General features: G+C 42.3%; 1 protein-coding gene and 1 long non-coding RNA gene across 8 annotated transcripts in view; one reads left to right on the top strand and one right to left on the bottom strand.

Moving 5' to 3' along the window:
- MACROD2 (mono-ADP ribosylhydrolase 2) overlaps positions 1–23,163 on the top strand; it is a 1,043,571-nt gene that overhangs the window by 736,545 nt on the left and 283,863 nt on the right. The window lies entirely within an intron of this gene.
- On the bottom strand, positions 9,591–12,031 carry LOC309530035. Its single transcript, XR_014218599.1, has 2 exons — positions 10,222–12,031; positions 9,591–9,848 (listed from the first exon to the last, which is right to left on the bottom strand). It is a non-coding gene; the product is annotated as an uncharacterized lncRNA (long non-coding RNA).

Below are 23,163 nucleotides of genomic sequence, written 5' to 3'. Positions count from 1 at the left end.
GAGCACGAGAGAAAAGATACAGAACTGCAGCAGCATCTTCGTAGCTTGGGCTTCGTTTTGCGCGAAAAGTGGTTGCTGCTTGTAGTTATTTAATTGCAGTGTTTCATCAGCTGGTGTCTTGAGCAGCAACCTCTGGAAACGAAGAGCTAAAAACCAGCGCTGCCCTCCAAAATTATCTGGTCCCTTTTAACTTCGTATTTCAGCTGGTTGACTAAAATCCCTTATTTTGGCTGCTGATCCCTTATTTTCGAGGCTGCTGGTCCCTTATTTTCAAATCTGTAAGTTGATAGCTATGAGTTGAGTATAACTGTGAAGAAATCTAACCTGTGCTTCAAAACAGAATATATACTAATTGCAGGCTCATTTTGTTGAGTGCGGGTCCTTATGTAGTCAAAATGCCAAACAACAAGCACAAGAGGGAAGTAAAAAGTATTGGGAGAGGGGCAAACCCTAAGCAGCCCAATGATGACTGAGTGTGGACACAGATACTGACTAGCTGGTGTGTGTGTAAGCATGGGAGGGAGACGTGGAATGGAACAGAATATCCTGGAAAAAGGAATTACTGGCTGTTTGAAATTCTGAACAAGAGCACTCCACATTGCAATGTTTTCTTGTAGATCCAACTTGTAACTGTCCAAGACTTATTATTCCTCACTCCTTGGAGAGAAGGTCTCCCTCTTTTCTCCCTGAACCTTCCTACTTATAATAAGCTTTTGGACCACTTTTGTAGGCTTTTGCAGTGAGCTGCACCAGTTTCAAAGAGTCTTTGAAAGGGTTATAGTGGATTTTCTTCAGAGAAATCCAGTAGCAGCCGCAGCCGTCCAATTCAGTGTCGGATAGCAGCTTGTAAGCCCGAACACAAATTTTTGAAATGCTAAAAGTACTTTCAGATACTCAGCTGCAGTCTGTAGAAGTTCCCACAGCTACACTCCAAAGGCAAATTGCTGTCATTCCAGTTCTATGGGAAACTTTTACTTTGGACCAGGGCTTTTAAGTATATGATGCTGCTCACAATATGTCTCCATAAAAACAGTATTCACCATGGACCTGTGGGGTTGGATGGAGTCAGAATGTAAAGATACTTCCAGATAGCAGAGCTGTGTTGAAATTAAAACCTGTTTATTAAACACAAAAGATTGTTCTGGTCATTAAGAAATATTTGCTGTACAGTGGTACCTTGGGTTAAGTACTTAATTCGTTCTGGAGGTCCGTTCTTAACCTGAAACTGTTCTTAACCTGAAGCACCACTTTAGCTAATGGGATTTAATGCTGTTGCCGCGCCGCCGGATCCCAATTTCTGTTCTTATCCTGAAGCAAAGTTCTTAACCTGAAGCACTATTTCTAGGTTAGCAGAGTGTGTAACCTGAAGCGTATGTAACCTGAAGCGTATGTAACCCGAGGTACCACTGTAATTTCCCCATGTACAGTTCTGATTCCTACCATTAGGGGCTCAAGATATTGAGTCCTCAGAACTGAAAACAGGAACATTATATACATTTTAAAAATAATAATAATCCCTGAACTCATTTTAGCTTGTGTGAGGCAGATAGCAGACATATTTGGAAGTCAGATCCTTTTAAAAATATTTACATAATTCATATACATTACTACAGTGGTACTTCTAGTTACAAACTTAATTCGTTCCAGAGGTCCATTCTTAACCTGAAACTGTTCTTAACTAGAGACGTGCTTTTGCTAATGGGGCCTCTTGCTGCCGCTGCGCCGCCGGCACACAATTTCCGTTCTCATCTTGAGGCGAAGTTCTCAACTCGAGGTAACTCTTCCAGGTTAGCAGAGTTTGTAACCTGAAGCATTTGTAACCTGAGGCGTTTGTAACTCAGAGTACCACTGTACCCAGTTCTAAAAGATTCTACAACAGTAGAATGTGTCACAGATATCATAGGTAAAGGTAAAGGGACCCCTGACCATTAGGTCCAGTCGTGGCCGACTCTGGGGTTGTGGCGCTCATCTCGCTTTATTGGCCGAGGGAGCCAGCGTACAGCTTCCGGGTCATGTGGCCAGCATGACTAAGCCACTTCTGGCGAACCAGAGCAGCGCACGGAAACGCCGTTTACCTTCCCGCCGGAGCGATACCTACTTATCTACTTGCACTTTGACGTGCTTTCGAACTGCTAGGTTGGCAGGAGCAGGGACCGAGCAACGGGAGCTCGTCCCGTCGCGGGGATTTGAACCGCCGACCTTCTGATCGGCAAGTCCTAGCCTCTGTGGTTTAACCCACAGCGTCACCCGCGTCCCTTCACAGATATCATACATCCATTAATATTGAAACAAAGAGATTGATCCAGACTTAGTCACTCTTAAGGTCTGATTAATTTCAGCGTGTCTACTCTAAGCATGACTAAGTCTGTATCCAGGCCATAGTGTGATAAGATTTGACTGCCAGATTCTGGATCAGTTTCATTAAAATCCTGTGACCATTCTTAGCAGTCAACACATATCTGTCCACTGCCAATTATAGGTAGTTTATATTCTAACTGAAACATACATTAATGCTTCCTTCAGCATTCTCTTTTGTTCTTCCTTTCCTCCCGACCTCTTCTGTCCAACTATGCCATTAAATCTCTTGAGATTAAAATTCCAGTGCAATTTCCAGGTGTTGACCCCATTCAATAATTAGTTGTCTGAATCCAGGATATAAAGTGTGAAATGAAAGGTAAATGAAGCTGAGCAGTCTCCTCCTTCCATTTTTCTCTTAAAAACAAACAAAGCAAAGCAAAACACTATGTCTGTAGATGGTTATAGTTGGTCCTAATAAAGGTACTTGTTGTTTTTTTAATTGCCATATTCATGAACTGAGATATGAAAGAGCCTTTTGGGTGTGCATACAGCCTCTTGGCTTTTCCTTTCTCAACTGTTGTAAACAAGCTAAACATTCAGCAATTAACTAAAAAGTTTCCTGTTTCATCTGAACTGTGAAGTTATGGTCAATGGCTTCCATACAAGCCAGGATATTAAGCCAGCGTCAAGCCATGACTTAATATATTGGCTTGTTCCAAAATCAGGTCTGATTTGTTCTCTTGATCACATGAAGGGAAGAATGAAGAGGTGGGGTGGGGTGGAGACTCATACATAAATTGGCTTATTAAGCTGAGGTAATATTGTTTAATGATGATGATGATGATGATGATGATGATGATGTTTTATTTATTCCCCGGCCAGGACCGGGCTCAGCGCGGCTAGCACCAAATTTAATGGACCCATTGCTTTCCTGTTTGGATTTTTTCTTAGTTGACCAACACAGATGCCCATGTTTGTTTCTCCACTCCAGAAAGCTTGTTTCCCTTCACATGTCTATAAGGCTAGAGAGAAATTCATATGGCCTTCTGTCAGTGATCCAGCTAATAATTCATTCATAGATTCAGTTATCAGTAATCCCCATGCTTTCACAATGCAGGTATTATTATAACTCTACTTCTAATCGGGCTGCATTGTTTTGCAAGGCTGAGAAAGGCAATATAATCAAAGCAGAATTTACTGGATTTCTCACGAAGCCATTTTCACAGCATTGCGAGAGAGAGAGTACCTGAGTTTGATGTTTTCCTCTTCCCTCCCAATCCCTTTTTCTTTGAGCCATGTCCATTAGACTGTAAGCCTGAGGACAGGGAATATCTTATCAGTGATATTTGCAAGCTGCTCTGGGAGCTTTATTTTGACTGAAGAGTGGGATAAAAATGTTTTAAATAAATAAAAAGGTAAAGGGACCCATGACCATTAGGTCCAGTCATGACCGACTCTGGGGTTGCGGCGCTCATCTCGCTTTATTGGCCGAGGGAGCCGGCGCACAACTTCCAGGTCATGTGGCCAGCAGGACCAAGCCGCTTCTGGTGAATCAGAGCAACACATGGAAACACTGTTTATCTTCCCACCGTAGCGGTACCTCTTTATCTACTTGCACTTTGACGTGCTTTCGACTGCTAGGTTGGCAAGAGCAGGGACCAAGCAACGGGAGCTCACCCCGTCGTGGGGATTCGAACCGCCGATCTTCTGATTGGCAAGTCCTAGGCTCTGTGGTTTAACCCACAGCGCCACCCGCATCCCCCCTTTAAATAAATACATAATAGCAAATATAGGCATGTATACCTAATAGAATGTTTGATGTGCTTCCTTTCCCTCCTTTATACATTATCATGTATTCTGCATCTGAAATGCTCCCAGTGCTGTGGGGTTTTTTTTAGTTATGTGCACATGGCATTAGCCACAATATATACCTATCCTGTATTTTCTTGAGAACTATTGCTGTTTGTTGCATTTCTCCTCAAACCAGCTTCAGTCCAAATGGAAAATTTAAGCCACATTCAAGTCACAGTAAGGATTGCAGGGGTGGCGAAACCAAGCAGGTAATGCACATTGGGAGAAGACATCCTCACCCTCTCTCTGATGTGTACAATGATGTGCAAATGTGACTTGAAATGCAGGTGACCATGCTGTGTTTTAAGTTGCTAATGTGTACATTGCATCAGTCCCTGAGAGTAGGGGCTGATGAATTCAAGTTGGTCTCTTGTGGTGGCAAGTAATTTCTCTCCCTCTCTTTCTCTTTCTCTCTCTCCCTCTCTCTCAAAGTTGATGTCACATTTGCATAAGAGAGAGGTTGCTTCAACCTTATCTTGACATTTTAGGGTTTATGGTTGCCATTATTTTCATTATCTCAGACCACGTGTACATGAAAAAATTCGTCAGAGCAAGAGAGAGAAAGATGATGAGTAACTGCAAAATTATTTGACACAGAATGACAGTTCAAAAGAGCATCTGTGCCAGAACAGTGTACAGAAGAGTGACAGGGCATCAAACTAAGTTCGGGATGAGAATTAAAAGCTTGTCAGGGCGGGCCAGTATGAGGAGAAATGTCTCTAGCTGATAAAAGGAGCCAGATTATGAACTAATTTGGAAGGAACCGAAGCAAAAGCAAAAAAGATCCTTATCAACTGCCTTAATGCCCATCCACAATCTAATGAGGAGCAAGCTGGACTAATTCATTGACATACCAAAAGGCTACAAGAAAACGCTTGTTCCTAGATTGCACTGAACATAGGTACAAGCTGCCTCCACACATGTACAAGTGTTTGTGTGAAAGGTGTACAGTTTACAATTTGTGCCGCTCAACCATTGTGTACATAGGTACACAAACTGTACACTTGTTGAGTGTTACATGTGAATAACTGACCGAGTGTGCAGCTCAGCTGTTTGTCTACCCCAGTACTAAGATTGTTGTATGTAGGTCATAAAAGATAAATTAGTTATGGAAGACTGCTCTGTACATCGTTGTTATCTTTGGTTCCAATGTGTGTGTTTGTGAACATTCTGTTACACTCATTTCCCCTTTTTATTGTTCAACCTGGGCTGCATTCCTAAAAGCACTTGTGCCAGTTACTTCAAACTGTTCTGGGTGGGGAGGGGATGTATCTGTGATTTTTATTTTTATTTTTAAAGAAAAGACATTGTAGCTTTGATAGTTAGAGGCAAACACAGACAGCTGGCAACACTAGATCACTCTGTTCAAACGGCTACATTTTCATGAGTGGTTTGGGCTTTGCTGTTGGGAGTTATTATCTGGTACTTCAGAATAACATTCACAGAGCTCGTTCTCTTGTGACACAGATCTGAACAGGAGTATTTATGAATTATGCTTCAAATTTTTAAACGGTGTAAAGTTATATTGCATTTATTATTTACAGAAACTAAAATCTGAGTTGGGGCAGCATAGACCTATTTTAGAATAATGCTCTTTTTTATGGCACAACTTACTATTGCTCCATATGTTCAGGAAAACACATGCTCCCAGAAGCTTTTGGGAAACATTTTTCTTGCCAAGTATATAGCATGTAGAGAGTTCCCTTTAAACTGAAGCCAGCCACCAAGGTAAACCTGATAATGTTACTGGTGGCAGCTGTGTATAGCTGCAATCCTTTCTGATTTTTCTGCCCATTATCCCTTGTGTTATCACCAAAGTTTTTTGCAGATATATTCTGCATATAGAGATCAGTATTTGTAATGCACTGCTTGTAATGTACTGCTATCGCTGTAGTTTGGTGTGTTGTAGGGTGCGTGTGTGTGTGTGTGTGTGTGTGTGTGTGTGTGTGTTTCCCTACATGCATGCCTACATATTTTATAATGTATATATGATTTTGGTAATGTTTGCACGTTTAGTATGGCATCTTTGTGGCAGTGGATGCATAGATCAGTCACAACCCTGCACAGAGTTAAAAGTATGTAAGCAGAATGGATTTCAGTGACACATAAGAGCACCCTAGTCCTGGAAATTGTGGGTGCTGTCTTAGGTGTCATGGCTGATGCTAACATTTTTATAAATGAGGGAGTTCAGTCAGTTTAAAGACACTGGGAACGAAGCCATGGTAAAGTAGAATTAAATCCCCAGATAGTCTAATTGAATTTTATTAGCTGCTACAATTGCAATTCCAGTTCCAGATAACCACTTTTGGAGATACATTGAGGCCAGCGGTCTTGTCGCAACACAGTTCTTAATAAATGGTAAATTTGTGGAATTGTACCCATATACACAGAAACACCCTAGATCTCCCATCATCCCTAGCCAACAGGACCAGTGGTCAGGGATGATGGGAACTGTGGTCTCAAAACATCTGGAGGGCCAAGTTTGGCCATGCCTGCCCTAGATCATTGTTCTTCAACCTTGGATGCCCAGATGTTCTCAGACTACAATTTCCAGCCATTGGGAGTTGCAATACAGCAACATCTGGATATGCAAGATCGAAGAACTCTGCCCTACATAATAAATTTGGCACAGTTTGCCCACAACATGTGTGTTGGCATGAGGGTGATGAAGTAGCCAGGCTTCCGAACCATGAAGCAGGCTGATTGACCTTTTACGAAAAGACATTAGCCAGATAATGTTAACAAGCTTTCTAGGTTCATGGGTGCAATGAGGATAAAAAGTGGGACCTGGGGTGGGGTGGGGGGTAAGAAAAAAGTTCCAATTAGGGAGGAAGCGAAGTCAGATAACAAGCAAAGAAGAAGAAGGGACACGAGACTTCTGTTATTGCTGTCTTCACTGCTTCAATGAGGCAAAAAGATCTTTAGCACAGGGGCAGCCTATAGAATGCAATGTCACACACTTCCACCCTCTTTGCACAAACATAACAGATCATGTGAAAACTTCCCAGATTAGCCAATACATTCACTGGGTGGCCTTGGGTCAGGGACTACGAGCCTAACCCGAAACTGTGTTAGGATAAAATGGGGCAGACAGGATGGGACAGGACCTTGTACACTGCTTTCAGCTTTTTTGGGGTGGGGTGGGGAGGATAGAAATGGAATACATAGCCTAATAATAATAATAATAATAATAATAATAATCAGTTGGAGTATATGCAGGAAATAACTTCTTTTGTGCTAACGCAGCTCTTTATCAGAGGAAGATTAACTTGCGTAAAACTATCTGAAGAACATTGACTTGCCCTTTACACTCTCAGAGGAAAGATATATGTCATCTTTCTTCTGTATACATAGCACATCCATTCATGGGGTAACATCCCATGTCAGAACACACCTATTGAAATCAATGGACTTAAATCCATTAATTTAAGTGGGTTAACTCAGAGCATTGCTTAGTCACCAACGATCCTTTTTGTAACATGCCTCGTTTCTTGTCACAAATAAAATGCTCGGCAGCTTTCAATGGCTCTCTCCCCATAATGCGAGATTAAGAGATTTGTGCTGCGCCTCTCCAACATGATATTTGATATTGCCGTACTGTGCAATTGTATTAAACAAGGAACACAAATATGGGCAACTTGTGCTGAATTTTTGCCTATTTTGATTTTTGAGCTGACATTTTGGGATGGGGCAACTAGATACTTAATGTTTTCTGTTCTTTGAGCCAATGAAATGTGAGTGCAATGCTTCCTAGGCATTCCTAGGTAAGCACCTATTGCAGAATGCAAGTCACTGTTATGGTGTCACAGTGCCAGAAAGGTTTTCCTATGTGCTGATATCACTGAGAGCAAAAGAAGTCTATTCAAAGTGAGGACAATCCTTCTTGAATAGGAAACACATTCACCCTGTTTCAGTGTGTGTGTGTGTGTGTGTGTGTGTGTGTGTGTGTGTAGTGCTTTTTGACACTGATCAAAATGTTCATGAAAATTCCCTACTTTCAGCTTAGTCCTAATAAAAAATAAATGTTGAAAAATAAACTGGTTTGCTGTTATTTCCAAAGCATATGTATACTGCAGATGTGGAAATAAATGATTTCTTACTTGCCATCAAGCTTTTGTTTATGTACAGCTTTAAAGAGGCTAACTTCTTATCTTCAAGTATTGGGAAAATGAACAATTAGAACGGAATCTGCCAAAATCTGTAATTTCAGGCATGCTGTCTGTGTATATGGAAAGCAAAGAGCTTACTGTAAATGAATAGCAGCTGTTTAAACATGTGTTTAGCCAAGGCGATGTCAAAATGCTTTGAAGTAAACAGCCTTTCCCTGCTACAAATACAGGCGAAAGGGGTTTTAAATATCTGGAGATGGTTTAGTTTCTGAAAACAGCCTTAATGTAGGCGTATTTTGTATTTTCCATGAGATTACTATAAAAGCTCCACTGCCTCAGAAGGGGTAATCTGATTTTTCAGCGCTGTTTCAGCATAATGGCTTCCAATCAGGCTGGATGCATGTTTGAGTGATCCCTTCAGCTGTGGCCTAGCAGCTGCAGTAGATTCCTATGAGCCATCATTTTAAATTTCTCATTATTATTGTTGTTTCTATCAATAATACGTTGCACTAATTGATTGTTTCAAAGGGTTGAAATATTTCAAATTTGTAAAATGCATGCAGCCTGGGACGTTGGGAAATGAAACTTTACAGTGAAACGTCTGTTGTAAAAGAGTACTGCAGTCCTAAGTATTCTAACCTACATATATTTGATCGGCATGTTATGCTGCACACCTACATTCCATTTATGAAGTTATTCTTATTCTTATTAATTACCCACCCCTCACCCTAACTTCCCATGGCAGGTTGCAGTGTTAAAGCATAATTTTAAAACAACTTAGAATCACCAAAAATAGTGCAGGTTCTTAAACGTTTACCCAACAACTTCTGCTACCCTACAAGATCTGAAAATAAAAGTAAAAACAACAAAAATGTAGCCTTCTATCTCACTCTTGAAACCGCTGCACCAACCCATTAATTTGCAAAAAAGCAATCTGGAGTTAAGATTCAAACATAGTAGGATGGTAAAGGTAAAGGTAAAGGTAAAGGGACTCCTGACCATTAGGTCCAGTCGTGGCCGACTCTGTGGTTGCGGTGCTCATCTCGCTTTATTGGCCGAGGGAGCCGGCATACAGCTTCCAGGTCATGTGGCCAGCATGACTAAGCTGATTCTGGCGAACCAGAGCAGCGCATGGAAACGCCGTTTACCTTCCCGCCGGAGCGGTACCTATTTATCTACTTGCACTTTGATGTGCTTTCGAACTGCTAGGTTGGCAGGTGCAGGGACAGAGCAACGGGTACTCACCCCGTCGCGGGGATTTGAACCGCCGACCTTCTGATCGGCAAGTCCTAGGCTCTGTGGTTTAACCCACAGCGTCACCTGCGTCCCTGGTAGGATGGTAGGTCAGCTTTAATACCCATAACCTGCTGTCCAAAGAGGAGCCATTGGCAGACCAGAACATCTGGTGACCTTGCTGGCAATTGACATTTAGCTGCACTGCACAACCCTTGCAAAGGACGATAAGAGTTTGGGGCTTCGCCAACAAAAAGATAACACATTTGAAAATCTTTCATGAGTGACGAAGTTGGCTGTTCTGTTCTTTTGTGGTCCATTTATATAGAAGAAGTGCTGTCACTCAGCCTTGACAGTCTATAAAGAGACAAAAAACAACTTTTGGAGAGTGCTTAGAAAATAATTATTAATGGAACAAGAATCTGGACAAGCTTTAGGAACCAATCATGTTATAAGTACAACACTGAAACTCAGTATCTACCAAGGCAAAAATAATATCTTAGGTGATTGGTGTGCTAAGTATACAATTGTTGTGTAGTTAAACAAACAAGTGCATTAGCTCTCTAAATAAAAGCTATAGATTCCATCCTAAGTTGTTAGGATAATTGCCCAACATTGAACTGTTCCCCTTTTCTCCATCAGCTCCCCACATCCCGTTCTCCATTGCTCAAAGCCCTCTGCAGATAATTTTCGGCCATACAGTAAGGGACAGAGAGGTTGAGAAACTTACTGTGAATTTCCGTAAGTTAACTTCTCTCAGGCTCCAAGACCATCTCTCCCAGTTTGTACAAATTCAAACTTATGGGGTGCCTCTTGCAAATGTGCTCATTGAAATTAGCTTCAAATGAGAATTTTAGCAGAACAAAACCAAAATATGCCCCCTTTGAGACATGAAACTACCATGAGTATCCATCTGAGGGATGTACTTCCAAGGAGTGGCTACTTTCTAGCTGCTATTGCCTGCCATTCAAGTGGCTATAGGCTATGATCAGTGCAAACTGGAGATTTTTCAGTCCCCATTATTCCTGCAGTGCCCCACAGCCATGAACACACACTTCTGGGAATGAGGGAATCCTTCAGAGCACAATCTGGGACAGTGCCACACACCGGGCCTTCTGCCAGTGGTGTTGCCAAACTTACTGAGAGGGTAAGGAGTTCCTGAAAAGGTTGCCATAGTGTGGACACAGTGGGAAGGGAACTGGATTGGCTTCACTGATGTACTTGCATTGTGCTGACCTTCCTGCCACCTCTCCCACCGTCCCCAGTAGCAAAGCTGCTGATAGGAGGCTAAGTGCCTGACAGTTCCCCCTTAATTGAGAAATACAGTGATATAAATAAAAATACAACACGTCTTGCCACAGTGGGAAAGACTGTGATCAGGGGATCTGTGTGCCTGCTACATCTGCTGTCCAGGTACCAACTGTTGATGTGAAAGTTCAAGGCCCCTTACCTCCCTTCTTAGGGTCTATTTAAACCAAACTTGGTCCTTCAAATGGAAGACTGCCTTTGATATCCCCTCAGATAGAGGGCCGTCCTCTGGAAAGTAGGACACATCTCCACCCTAAACCAGAGACTCGCTCCTCAAGCGCACACGGAAGTGCACATAATTCCAAGAACTTTTGTATTCAAGCTGTTATTTCTAGCTGTTGCTACTCACAAATTAATGGGACCAATTTCAGGACCCTAAGAAGGAATAGGCCTGATTATCTAAAACGGGGGTTCTCCAGGGTGATTTGAAAGAACCTACACTGGATCTAGAAGAATTACATAGTGGAAATATATAATTATAGAGAATGATATCTGAACAACTACTCCTGAAAAATCTGGTCAGCTTATGGCACTAAGCAGAAAAATCGTTGCCCTAGCAATCCCTGACTATTTCATATAATGCTGAATCTTTATTCCTTCTCCTATATTGTGTCGTATTTAAATCCCCCCCCCCTTTTCTTGGTGTTTTCTTCTTTTGTGCCAGTGGAGTCAAAATTATAGGTGTGCCCTTGCGTTCAAGATATGTGAGAGTCCCCAAACAGCTCAGGACCTGTTATGTTTGTTGGTCATACCATTGCGGCTCTGGCCTATTTAACTGTTGGCAGTGGGTGACCTTTCTATTTAAACTGGCGGCTGCTCTACAGTAGAGTGATTAAATTTGCAAGTCTCTTGAGGAGACTTATCCAGATGTCAAGCAACTTTGGGGGTTGTGCACACCAGCTAAGCTACAGTGGGGACTGCTAAATTGCACTAAACAGATGGGGAGTGTGATAACTGTTTGAAATGGCAGTTAGAATTTCTTGGAATTAATGCACTGTATAGAAGTTGAAACTCTAGGATCCCATTTTTTTTTCTTACTATTTAGATAGTTTTTAATACAGTAGCTTGGCAATCTACCTCTAAAACCAGAAGGAATTACTGCTTAGCACCTATTGCAGGTAGCCTAATGGCACACAAGTGTTTCATGATAGAGTTCTCGGACCCAAGTCTCTTAATGCACAATCACAGCTTAAGGAATATGCAACTGAAGCTGAAACAAGTATTAGGCCTTTGGTTTAATGCAGGAACAAGGAATCTGTCGCCCTCCAAATGTTGTTGGGCTCCAGCTCTCATCAGCTTTAGCAAGCATGGCCAATCATCAGGGGTGATGGACAGCCAACCCTAACCCATCCCTGATCTCATGTGTTGTTGTTGTTTTTATTAAGTACCGTATTATTTGCTCTATAAGACTCACTTTTCCCCTCCTTAAAAGTAAGGAGAAATGTGTGTGCGTCTTATGGAGCGAATGCAGGCTGCGCAGCTATCCCAGAAGCCAGAACAGCAAGAGGGATCGCTGCTTTCACTGTGCAGCGATCCCTCTTGCTGTTCTGGCTTCTGAGATTCAGAATATTTTTTTTTCTTGTTTTCCTCCTCCAAAAACTAGGTGCGTCTTGTGGTCTGGTGCGTCTTATAGAGCAAAAAATACGGCATTTCTTGGAAATTGCCCCTCTTAGGGCAGTTCCAAAAGTTTGCCATTTTTTTAATTACTGAGGTAAAAGTAAAGCTTTGGAACAGTACAGTACTGGGGCAGGGTAGGGCAGGTGTTTTAAACCTTCAGCAGAAAAGCTGTGGCACCTCCCCCCCTATTTCAATCACAGTTTGTTGAAATAGCGGACGTGCTCCAAATCCCACCACCCTCTGAAGCAAAGTGAGTGATGGCAAGAGACAAGGGGTGGTAGTCAACTAATTTTTATTCAGAGTAGACTCACTGGAATTATTAATAAACATGACTAAGTTAGAGCCACAGCTTACAATGGGTCTATTCTGAATACCTACCAAGGCTTTTTTATTACGGGATCCCATTGGCTGCTGTATTTGCTTTTTCCGTGCCCAATGGAAACATTTTTATTTGCCCAGGTCTTTCAGTGTGTTTGTGGTTTTGATTTCTGCTTCTGTGTCTTAGTGTGCTAGTTTAGGAGTATTGTTTTAATTGTCATTTTACCATTTTATTGTATGCTGCTGTGAGAGCATTTGCTGAAGAGGAGCTTATAACATCTTCAAACAAGCCAGCAAACCTATTCCAGTTACTATACCGTAATTTGTGTTTGTTACGGACTTTACTTGAGGTGAATTCTCCAAACCTTTTTTTCTTCCCTCAGGTGACTGCAGAAAGTCACCTTGTGGCAAAAAAGTGAGTTTGTCTGAATGAAACATTAGATTGACTTTTCAGGAAGTGACAAAAAGTAATGTAGCTGCTTCTCGCATACTTACCTCTCACTGATGGAAAGCCAGGATATTGATCATGTTATATTACTGACTCTGTATTCATAACTGTGTGCTGCAAAAAGCATGATCCTGTTTTCCCCCACTACAATTCACTTTGAAAGTAATAGAATTTCTGACTAGTAATCAGATATATTTGGAAGGATTTCTTCCAAAGAAATGCACACCATATCAAAATATGTTTTAGATTTCGTGGAACATTCCAGATACGCGCGTTGCTCACTGACAAGTGAATAACATGCCATTCAGTTCCCCCCTCCCGAAATTAGCCTTGCTGTGAGGACAGATTGCTCAGTGGTTTCCTAAACTCTATGACTTTGAACATGACTAATGTGGTTGAAAGACAACCACACAGCTCCACATTTAACTGATGTTTTCACAAATGAATATCAAGATGTTTCTTTCCATAGGTGCATAGGTGCATTATTCATCAGGTCAAAGCTTGTGTATGTCAGCCATAGTGCCTAGGGAATATCAGGGCACTGTCATGCTTAACTGTTGAGCAAGGAAGTACCTACCGAAGCAGAATAGAGTGTTTTTTATCCACATATCTAGGTTTCCCCCTAAAGCTGAAATCTCTTTACAGTTCTTCATGAACATTGTTGGCAATGCCCATAATACTTCACACTTCCAGCATATTTGAGCAGTTCTTGCAAAAAAAATTTCAGAAATAGACTGGAAAGAGAAGCTGCTGAATTGCAACTCATTACCAAGCTTAAAATCATGGAGAGACCTGGTCTGAACAGAGACATTGGATTCTTATCTCATTATACATGACTAAGCCATTTCTCACCTTCTCACCCCTTGCCTTTTCCTGTAAGACCTATTACAGTCATTAAGAGTCGTCAACAGGCTCATCTCAGCTATTTGCCATTCTCCCATTCCCACCACCCTTCTGAGTAATACCCCTCCCCACCTTCTCACTATATAGAAGGATCTGGCAACTTCTGTTTCAGTGTATCTGAAGAAGTGTGCATGCACACGAAAGCTCATACCAAGAACTAACTTAGTTGGTCTTTAAGGTGCTACTGGAAGGAATTTTTTTATTTTGCAAAAAAAAGTTCACATTTATTTATATTGTCTTCAGTGACATTATCCCAGCCATAAATTTGATAAGCTTTCTGGCATTACCCATTTCACCGCATGATCCCTGGCAATGCAAATTTGAGATTGTTTAACTGTGTTTCATCATTTGTTTTCTAACTTTGACTTTCTACTGTGGGGGGGGGGGAAGCGCCATAAGCTATATACACATTAATACAGGAATGTATTAATTTCTTGCAGCTCTCCCATGTTTTCCTGGCTGAAGTGAAGGCAATTTTGGTCAATAAGACACCTTCTTTCTGTGATTGGTGACATTTACATCCTTGATTTTTGTTCATTGCTAACATTTCATTAATGCTCTTTTCTCACCTCTGTGGTAGGGTTTAGTCATAGGTCAAGCATGAGTGTGCAGTGATATCCAAATTGCTGGGCATTATGCACCTCTGCAGTGATTTGTGATGCACTGCGGAATTTTGGAAGGAACCACTGGCAGAGGAAGGGGGTGCGGTAGGTGCGGTCTGCCCCGAGTGTCATACCTGAGGGGGGGTGACATCACAGCACACACACCCTGGAATGCTCACCGCAGGCGCTGCCCCCCGGGACGCTCGCTCCCAAGGGTGGCTAGCCCTACCCCCCATGGGCGACTAGCACCACCCCCAGGTGCACAGCATGTGTGCCGCTCCAGGTGCTGGAGCAGCTAGTTTCGCCTCTGGAAGGAACCTTGTTATTATTATAACCTGGGAGCCTACATGCAAGGGGAGATTCTTGGATGCATATTTGCAGAGCTAGCCCTGCCCTGTCATCAGGAAGGTGAAGTTGCCTGATTCAGGTGGCATAGACTCAAGCAGCTGCCAAAGTATGCAATTTATCATAAGGCTAGGTAAAATACAAATGTGCGTAGTGATAAGAATCTTGCTTGATGTGATCTTGCCTTGAAGAAACTCATTGTTACTTCCATCAAGAAAGATTACTGTGATGGACTCTACAGGGGAAAACCATGCACATCCGAATAGATTTTCAGTAAGCGTTTGAAATGATTGTGTCCCTCGCCGGGCTGCTTGTGAAAACTTGATCTCTTCATAAAAAGAAGGTTACATCTTTTTCTGATTTTAATTATTTTAGATCTCTTTGAACAGCTTTAATAAATGTCTGGTAGTATTTGCTGGTCATATTTGTGTTGTCTAATAATGCAGCAGATTTTTTTTTTAATTTTATTTTTAAAAATCACTGAAATGCTGCCAAAAGTTTTGGTCTTTGTAAATATTTATTCATTATGACAAAGCCCTACACTCTCAAGTCTTTGCACCTCATTTAGAGCAAAAGTGTTGGGATTAAATCAACGTAATGGCACACCAAATGGTATTAAATGTGATGGCATTCATTAGAAATGTTAAGCAGAATGACTAGAATAGCAACTGTCAATCTTTATTCAGAATTGAATTGCAGAACCATTTTGAAAAGGCTTTTAGCAAAAAGGGGGGGAAAGATTTAATTTCTGATTAGATTGAAAGAGATATATATAGATACTAGCTATGATTCACAGCACTATATGCACACAGCCCAAGAAAAGTATTTCTCCCTTTGATTGATGGTTAAACACAAAATCAGTTCAGGCACACTGAAAGGAAGAGGTCAATTCTCCTTCCTAGAATATAAACATTGCTTTACAATGTTGTTTTTGTTTTTTGTTACAAACAAAAAATCTAGAATTGAGATTCCCAAATTATATCAAGAAGGGCTGCCATATTTCAAAAAGTGAAAATCCAGGCAGAAAAGTTTTGCCGAGAAATTGGAGGGTTTTGAGCATAGCTGCAATGTTTCCCCTTTTTTAAGGGAAATCCCCTTATTCTGAATAGGATTCCTTGCAAGAAAAGGGAAAAGTTGACAGCTATGGTTTTGAGCTCTTTTTGTGGGAAACTGGCAAAAACAACACTGTCATTTAGCCAATTTCCACCCAGACACTGTTTTCAACAGCAGTATTCCAGTTATGTCCAGGAAATTCCGGACATATGGCAACCCTAATTAAGCTAAGTTTCTTTGACTCTCTAACAAAATGGTTGGTGCCAGCTTTCCAAGTATCAAGCCAGTTATTCAAATTTTATGGCATGTTGAAAGTTATCATCATTTATTTATTGTCATTATTATTTTACAAAAAGTAAACTCAAAGCGATTTATGGACTGATGGGAATTATCCAACAGTATCTGGAGGGCCACAGGTTCTCCACCCCAATTTATTCCAGTGATAGAAAACAGAATTAAATGTTTGCTTTAAACCATGAGAGTTCCATTCCAACAAGTAATTTGCTCACTTTGAGAACAGCTTCAAAGAAGTAGAAAAACAAGAATCCTGGAACCATAATGTACGCCAGTATCTTTGCCTAGGAATGGTCTTAATTCAGAAGAAACTCATTAAATTCTTTTCTCCTTAATAGTTTGTGAAGTCGAGTTAACCAAGAGTTATTACACCAAGAATCATGGGAAGCTAGCTCCTCTAAATATAATTTAAGTAATCTTGAATTGTCTGTGAACTGCAATCTCAACCTGTAATTTAACATAATAAACCTATTTTAGTTGACATGAAGAATTATCAGCTTCCAGAACTGTTGACAGAAATAAAAAGAAAGTTTCTCAGGAACTTTTGGACTGTTTTGATCCCTAATAAAGTTAACTTTCCCAAAACAGTCCTGGGCTCTTTTGGGAGAAAAGGTGTTTTGTAACTCAAACAAAAAAAAACTGGCACCATGTGACAATTGGATAGAATATATAGACTTCAGAAACTCTTTGAGCTGAATATATCAATTTCCCCCTTACCTTTTTAAAAACAAAAACAAAAAACAGGCAATTGTCTTAGAGCTGGTAAAAATATTGAACCTATACAGTGTGTGTGTGTGTGTGTGTGTATTCTGTGCCTTCTGATCTCTGCTGGCAGATTACAAAATGGAGACCACATAAAATTGAGTCTACTTGGTAAATTGAGTGGCCATCTAACTTAGCATCTAGTTATAGCACGGTGGTTTATCCCTGAATACCATAATCTTCATCTTGGCATAATTCATGACAATATGTTATGCCAAACAAGAATTGCCATTTTTCTTAACCAACTGTTTTGACCTTAGTTAATTTTGTGCCAATAGGATCATGCTGCCTTTTTACAGCAGAACAAGATAATTTATGATCCTTGATTTCAAATGGAAAGAAACAGTTCCCCTTCAGCGCAGAAAGAGATAATGGATGTAAAACTTGTCCTTTTTTGTTGCCAATTATGAGGTGTTAAGGTAATTTCAGATTACCATTCTAGGACAGTCTGTCCTCTAGAGTGTATTTCTTAATTCCAGGAGACAATCTGTGTAATGGCATCACAGGTCAGCTGTTGTGAAAATTGCAATTAGGATTACAGAAAGGGCAAAAGGGGCTAGGATCATGGGTCATGGTCATGGATTTATTCAGGTATTGGTGACTACCAAAACTAAGTAACTTGAACCCGTGTTTCAGTGTTGCAAGGGATAAGGATCAGCCAGACGCAGCAATGGAGAATAAGAAGGTGAAGTTTATTGCCAGGCAATAAGGACCCAGTTGGAATCTCTTCCAAAGAACTGGGACCCCGATTGACAGAAATACAGGGGTCTTTATACCTGAGCAAATCACAGCAAATCATAGATCATAAGACAATCATGAAGGATTCATAACTTGGTCAGCAAAATATCAGCCAATCAGCAAGCAGTTGTCACGCTCCTAGCTACTGGTATAGCACTGGTCCTGCACAGGGTTCAAGTTCCGCTTTCCAATGCTCCAGTGACGCTCAGTCTAACCTTTCCCCTAGTTATGACAGGACAGGGAGCTTGGACATTTTGTGGTTTTGCTCTTCCTGTTCTGTGGATTAATTTAGCCTGTTCCTGATGGGGAATTTGTACCAGAATCCCTGACTCATGTCTTGTCCGGGGTGCACAGATGTTTCTAGGGGAAAGGTCGGTTCCTAACTTTGCTGTTCCAAGCAGTTTGCATTTTAGCTAAGGCACAGCTTCCCTTTTGATTCAAGTGGATTTATAAAATACTGTAATCCTTGATTCATGTAAGCATATATTGAATATATTGATTATTGATAACTGGTTATATGAATAATGTAGGGGTAGCCCTTCCTTCCTTGCCTCATTCCCCCCTTTTCAAGCTCAGAGAGAAGATTCATCTGACTCCTGAGCTTGAACACCACTCAGGACATCAGTGTAATCCGTTGCTTCCTGCAATGGGGCTTGTTCCTGCACTGGGACCTGTTCCTGCACTGGGACCTGTTCCCCAGGCATTGGGACGTGTTCCCTACGCATTCGCTCGTAACCATCGTCTTCTTCTGGCTCATCTGGGACTGGGGGCAAAGCTCTGTATATTGCCATGATGTGAGGGTCAGTGAGATGCTTAACATTGCGGGCTATCATTCCCCTAAGCAAAGACAAACAACAAGGGATTACAAAAAGAAACAACAGAAAACCAATTCCTCCTATGGCTAAGGCGGTCAGAATGCCATGCACCCACCCCTCTCCTGGTATCCACGACCATACCTTTTCCCAGGGATTCTGGGTGGGTGTGTTGTCAGCTACCAGAGACTGCAGTTTTTGCAATTGGTCCTCAATTGTTTTGTTAAGGTCGTGGAATTTAACCTGGCACCGACCTTTTGGGACAATTTTACAAAAACCGCCTGCTCGTGCAAGGAGGTAGTCCAAAACCAATCTATGGGTCAATGTCAGCTGGTTCAAATCCTCAACCTCTGACTGCAAGGAGCGCAAGACATGGGTGGTGGCATTGATAGTTTTCTCCAGCCTGCATGTAAGAGCAAACAGTGCCTTTCTATTTTGCTCAGCAACTATTCCTGGGTAAATACCCATTGAGAGGAATCCTATAAATCCACCCCCAACGCTCCCTACAGAATTTGTCAGATAAATTTCATCTTCACAGTGGTCGCCCAGGGCCACCCTTTTCCGTCTGCTTGCAAGGTGAGGTACCTTGTGATTGAACTGCACCGCAACCGGAAAGGTAAATGCCCCCACACCAACACACTGGTAATTTCCTGGATGGAAATTTGTTGCCAATCCATCATATAAAAACCAGAGGTTAGGATCTTTAATCATCCAACCAGAACAAATGGACCCTTGTCCGGTGAAATTAACCGAATATTGAGGAAAATATGGGTACAGATCCGAAGAGGTAGTATTGCCCTGGTAGGAGGCATTGTGGGATCCCCAAAGCCAAAATTTATCCGAGCATTGGGTATAATTTCCCAGCCATCCTTTGTCCATGTGGTACTTAACTTGGGGCCAATACTTCCATTTAGAATTCCATACTCCGGTGGCATGACAGCAAAAACATAGACCTTTTGTGGTTCTGGTATATCTGAGATATCTGTAGGGGATGTCATTCATTTCAATAGGTGGGGCTGCAAAGAGACCACTCTGATTGTAAAGTAGGCCTGCCAACACGACATCAGGATCCTTGATTAATCCTGGTATAAGGGACATGTCTGCTACCTTCCTTGGATGTTCATAATATAGGGTAGCATTTTCCCCATATATCTGGAACATGTGTTCAGCATGGTTTATAAAAACATTACCTACTACCATTGGGCCTCTCTGGAGCCACAAGCACATCAAACTCAACAGGAGCTTCATTTTCATTTTCATCTCCCCCACGTATACCTTCAAGGTTGAATCTTATTAGTTCTGGCTCTAGGTTGATGTTTATACGGTGATCCTTCTTATATACACAATATACAATGATTAGGACCAGAAGGAGTGAAATTGCAACAATTATATAAGGTAGCAGGTACCAGAACATACCCTTCAGTGAGATATAGCCTCCCGCTCGGCCGCACCCAGTGGACTTATTGGTGGTCCCCAGGTTCTGGTCGAACTGGTGAGGTCAACTCACACCGTATACACTCTGCAACTGCTACCTTGAAGGGACCTGTGGGTGGTGGAGGAAAAACAACTACAGTGACCAGTATAGCACCGGGAAATGCTCCTTGGGGAGGTGGGTAGGAAAAGCAACGTATGGCCCTCCTAGGTTCCCCTGGCATGTACTTTCCCTTGTATGTGAACTATTGTTGTGGACCTGCTTGTGCCCAATCTGGTATGTAGAATTCCCAATGAAAGAAAGGAATGTAACAACCGTATGTAGTTACCCAATCCACCCACTTGTCAATAAGGACCCCCCTTTTGTTCACCCTTGTTATTGTTATTTTTACTAAGGGTTTATGAGCAAAGTCTGGCTGGAATCTGGGATTGACTGTAATTTCAACTGGTAGGGGTCCTCCCATACGCTGGTGCAGCTCCTCAATCTTCCGGTGTGCGTAGACTCACTGGCTTCCGGGGTGCAGTGAGAGCAGACCTGTAGTCCCGTCGCCCGTGCTCCTGCCCGCTTCCGGTGGGGCTAGGTGCAGGGGTTCCTAGTGAGCTTCAGCTTCAGAGGGTTAGATGGGTTCAGCTCACAGTTCCAATGACCCTCAGACCGCTTCAGACGAGAATGATGAATCCACGGAGTTACTTCCGCAACTTTCACCGCAGTTGGTGTGGCCAGCAGAACCGTGTAGGGACCTTTCCACCGAGCCGTCAGCGGTTCGTCTTTCCAATCCCGAACCCAAACTCGGTCTCCTGGCCGAAAAGGATGTACTGGTTCGGATAGGCAGATGGGAATGCGTTGGAGACACCACCTGTTTAAATCAAGAAAAATACGAGAAAGAGCCTGGATTTGATCTGCAGTTATTTGCCCCCCCACTTGAGTCAAGTCTGCTGTTTTCCCCCTTGCTATTGGAGGTGGTCTCCCATACAAAAGTTCAAACGGAGAAAGTTTCAGTCTCTTTGTTGGTGAACATCTGATCCTAAACAAAGCAATAGGCAACATGTCTACCCATTTACAATGAGTTTCCTGGCACAATTTTGCTAACTGCGCTTTAAGAGTCCGATTCATCCTTTCTGTTTTCCCTGAGCTTTGAGGTCTATAGGCTGCATGTAGTTTCCATTGTATTTGCAAGGCCTTGCATACACCATCCACTATTGATGCGATGAAAGCTGGACCATTGTCACTGCCTATACACCTTGGAAGACCAAACCTTGGAATGATTTCCGTTAAGAGGCGTTTTATAACCTCCTGGGCTTTTTCTGTTCTAGTAGGATATACCTCAGGCCAACCTGTAAGAGAACATGTGAAGACCAAAAGAGCCTTATACCCCTTTGCCTTTGGCATTTCTGTAAAATCCACTATTAAATTTTCCATTGGCATTAAGCCTGTTTGCTGTATTCCTGGTGGAGGAACTGGGCCTTGCTTGGGGTTGTTTTTTGCACACAGAAGGCATGCCCGTGATACTGCTTCTGCCAGCTGGGAAATCCTTGTTATGTAGAATTGCCTATTCAGGCTTTCCCGCAATGCTGTGGCCCCATAGTGAGTGGACTCATGATATTGTTTCACTATGTTCCTGCCTAAGGCTTCTGGAATAAATACTCGTTGGTCTGGGAGGATAAACCATCCATCCTGTGGTGGCATTCTGTATCCCCCTTCCTGCTGTGCCCATTCCTGTTCTGCCTCCGTGTAGATGGGCTTTATTTGCTCTAAATCAACTGCTGTAGGAAGAAGAGATGCTGTTATAGAGGCAGGCGGCGGTGGCAATAAAGCTGCCCGTTTTGCAGCCAGATCCGCCAATTGATTTCCCTTTGCTGCTTTTGTGGTTCCCTTGCTGTGGCCTCGGCAATGTATGACTGCAACCTTTCTTGGAGCCCACACAGCTTCCAAAAGCATTTCCAATTCTGGGCCATATTTCAGTGCTTTCCCTTCTGCCCCTATGAGCCCCCTCTCTTTCCACAAAGCTCCGTGGGCATGTAGAGTTAAAAAAGCAAACTTTGAGTCTGTGTAGATATTTACGCTGCAGCCAGCTGCTAGCTGAAGGGCTCTGGTTAAAGCCACAAGTTCCGCTTTCTGCGCTGAGGACGAAATAGGCAGAGGCTGTGCTTCAATGACATCAGTTAGTGTAACCACAGCATATCCAGCCCTCCTTTGCCCCTCCTTTACAAAGCTGCTCCCGTCCGTAAAATATTCTACATCTGGGTTTTTTAATGGTTCATCCTGCAAATCTGGACGGCTAGAGTAAATTGAGTCCATTACTTGAATGCAATCATGAGGTTCATGATCCACTGACTCAGGAAGGGGTAACAAGGAAGCGGGGTTCAAGGTGTTTACAATTTGCAAATGTACTTGTGGGTTACCACACAAAAGCCCTTGGTAATTTGCCATGCGCTCGTTGGAAAGCCAATAACTTCCTTTGTATTCCATTAATGTCAACACAGCATGAGGCACATTCACATAAATCTCCTGTCCAAAGGTGAATTTAAATGCCTTTTTGACCAATAGGGCTGTTGCAGCCACCGATCGCATACAAGGTGGCCATCCTTTTGCCACTGCATCCAGCTGTTCTGACAAATAAGCTACCGGTCTTTTCCAACTTCCCAACACTTGAGTCAAGACCCCTGCTGCAATTCCAGATTTCTCATGAACGAAAAGAAAAAAAGCTTTTTCTGGGTTTGGCAAAGCCAAGGCTGGAGCCTGCATCAGTTTAGATTTTAATGTATTGAAAGCTTTCCTTTGCTCTGCATGCCATTCAAAATGAGCATTTTCTCTGCCCTTTGTACTTTCATATAGAGGCTTTGCTAGGGTGCTAAAATCTGGGATCCAAATTCGGCAGAAACTTGCAGCCCCCAAAAACCCCCGCAATTGCCTGCGGCTTGTGGGTTCCTTAATGACACAAATGGCTTCCTTCCTTTCTGATCCCAACGCCCTTTGCTGGTGAGAAATGTGAAAACCCAAATATTTCACTGTCTCTTGGCAAATTTGTGCCTTTTTCCGA

Source organism: Podarcis vaucheri, assembly GCF_965113315.1.
Source record: "Podarcis vaucheri genome assembly, chromosome: 3".
Classification (NCBI taxonomy): Eukaryota; Metazoa; Chordata; class Lepidosauria; order Squamata; family Lacertidae; genus Podarcis; species Podarcis vaucheri.
Note: the sequence above shows the minus strand (reverse complement) of the source record. Positions and strands in the feature narration are given on the sequence as shown.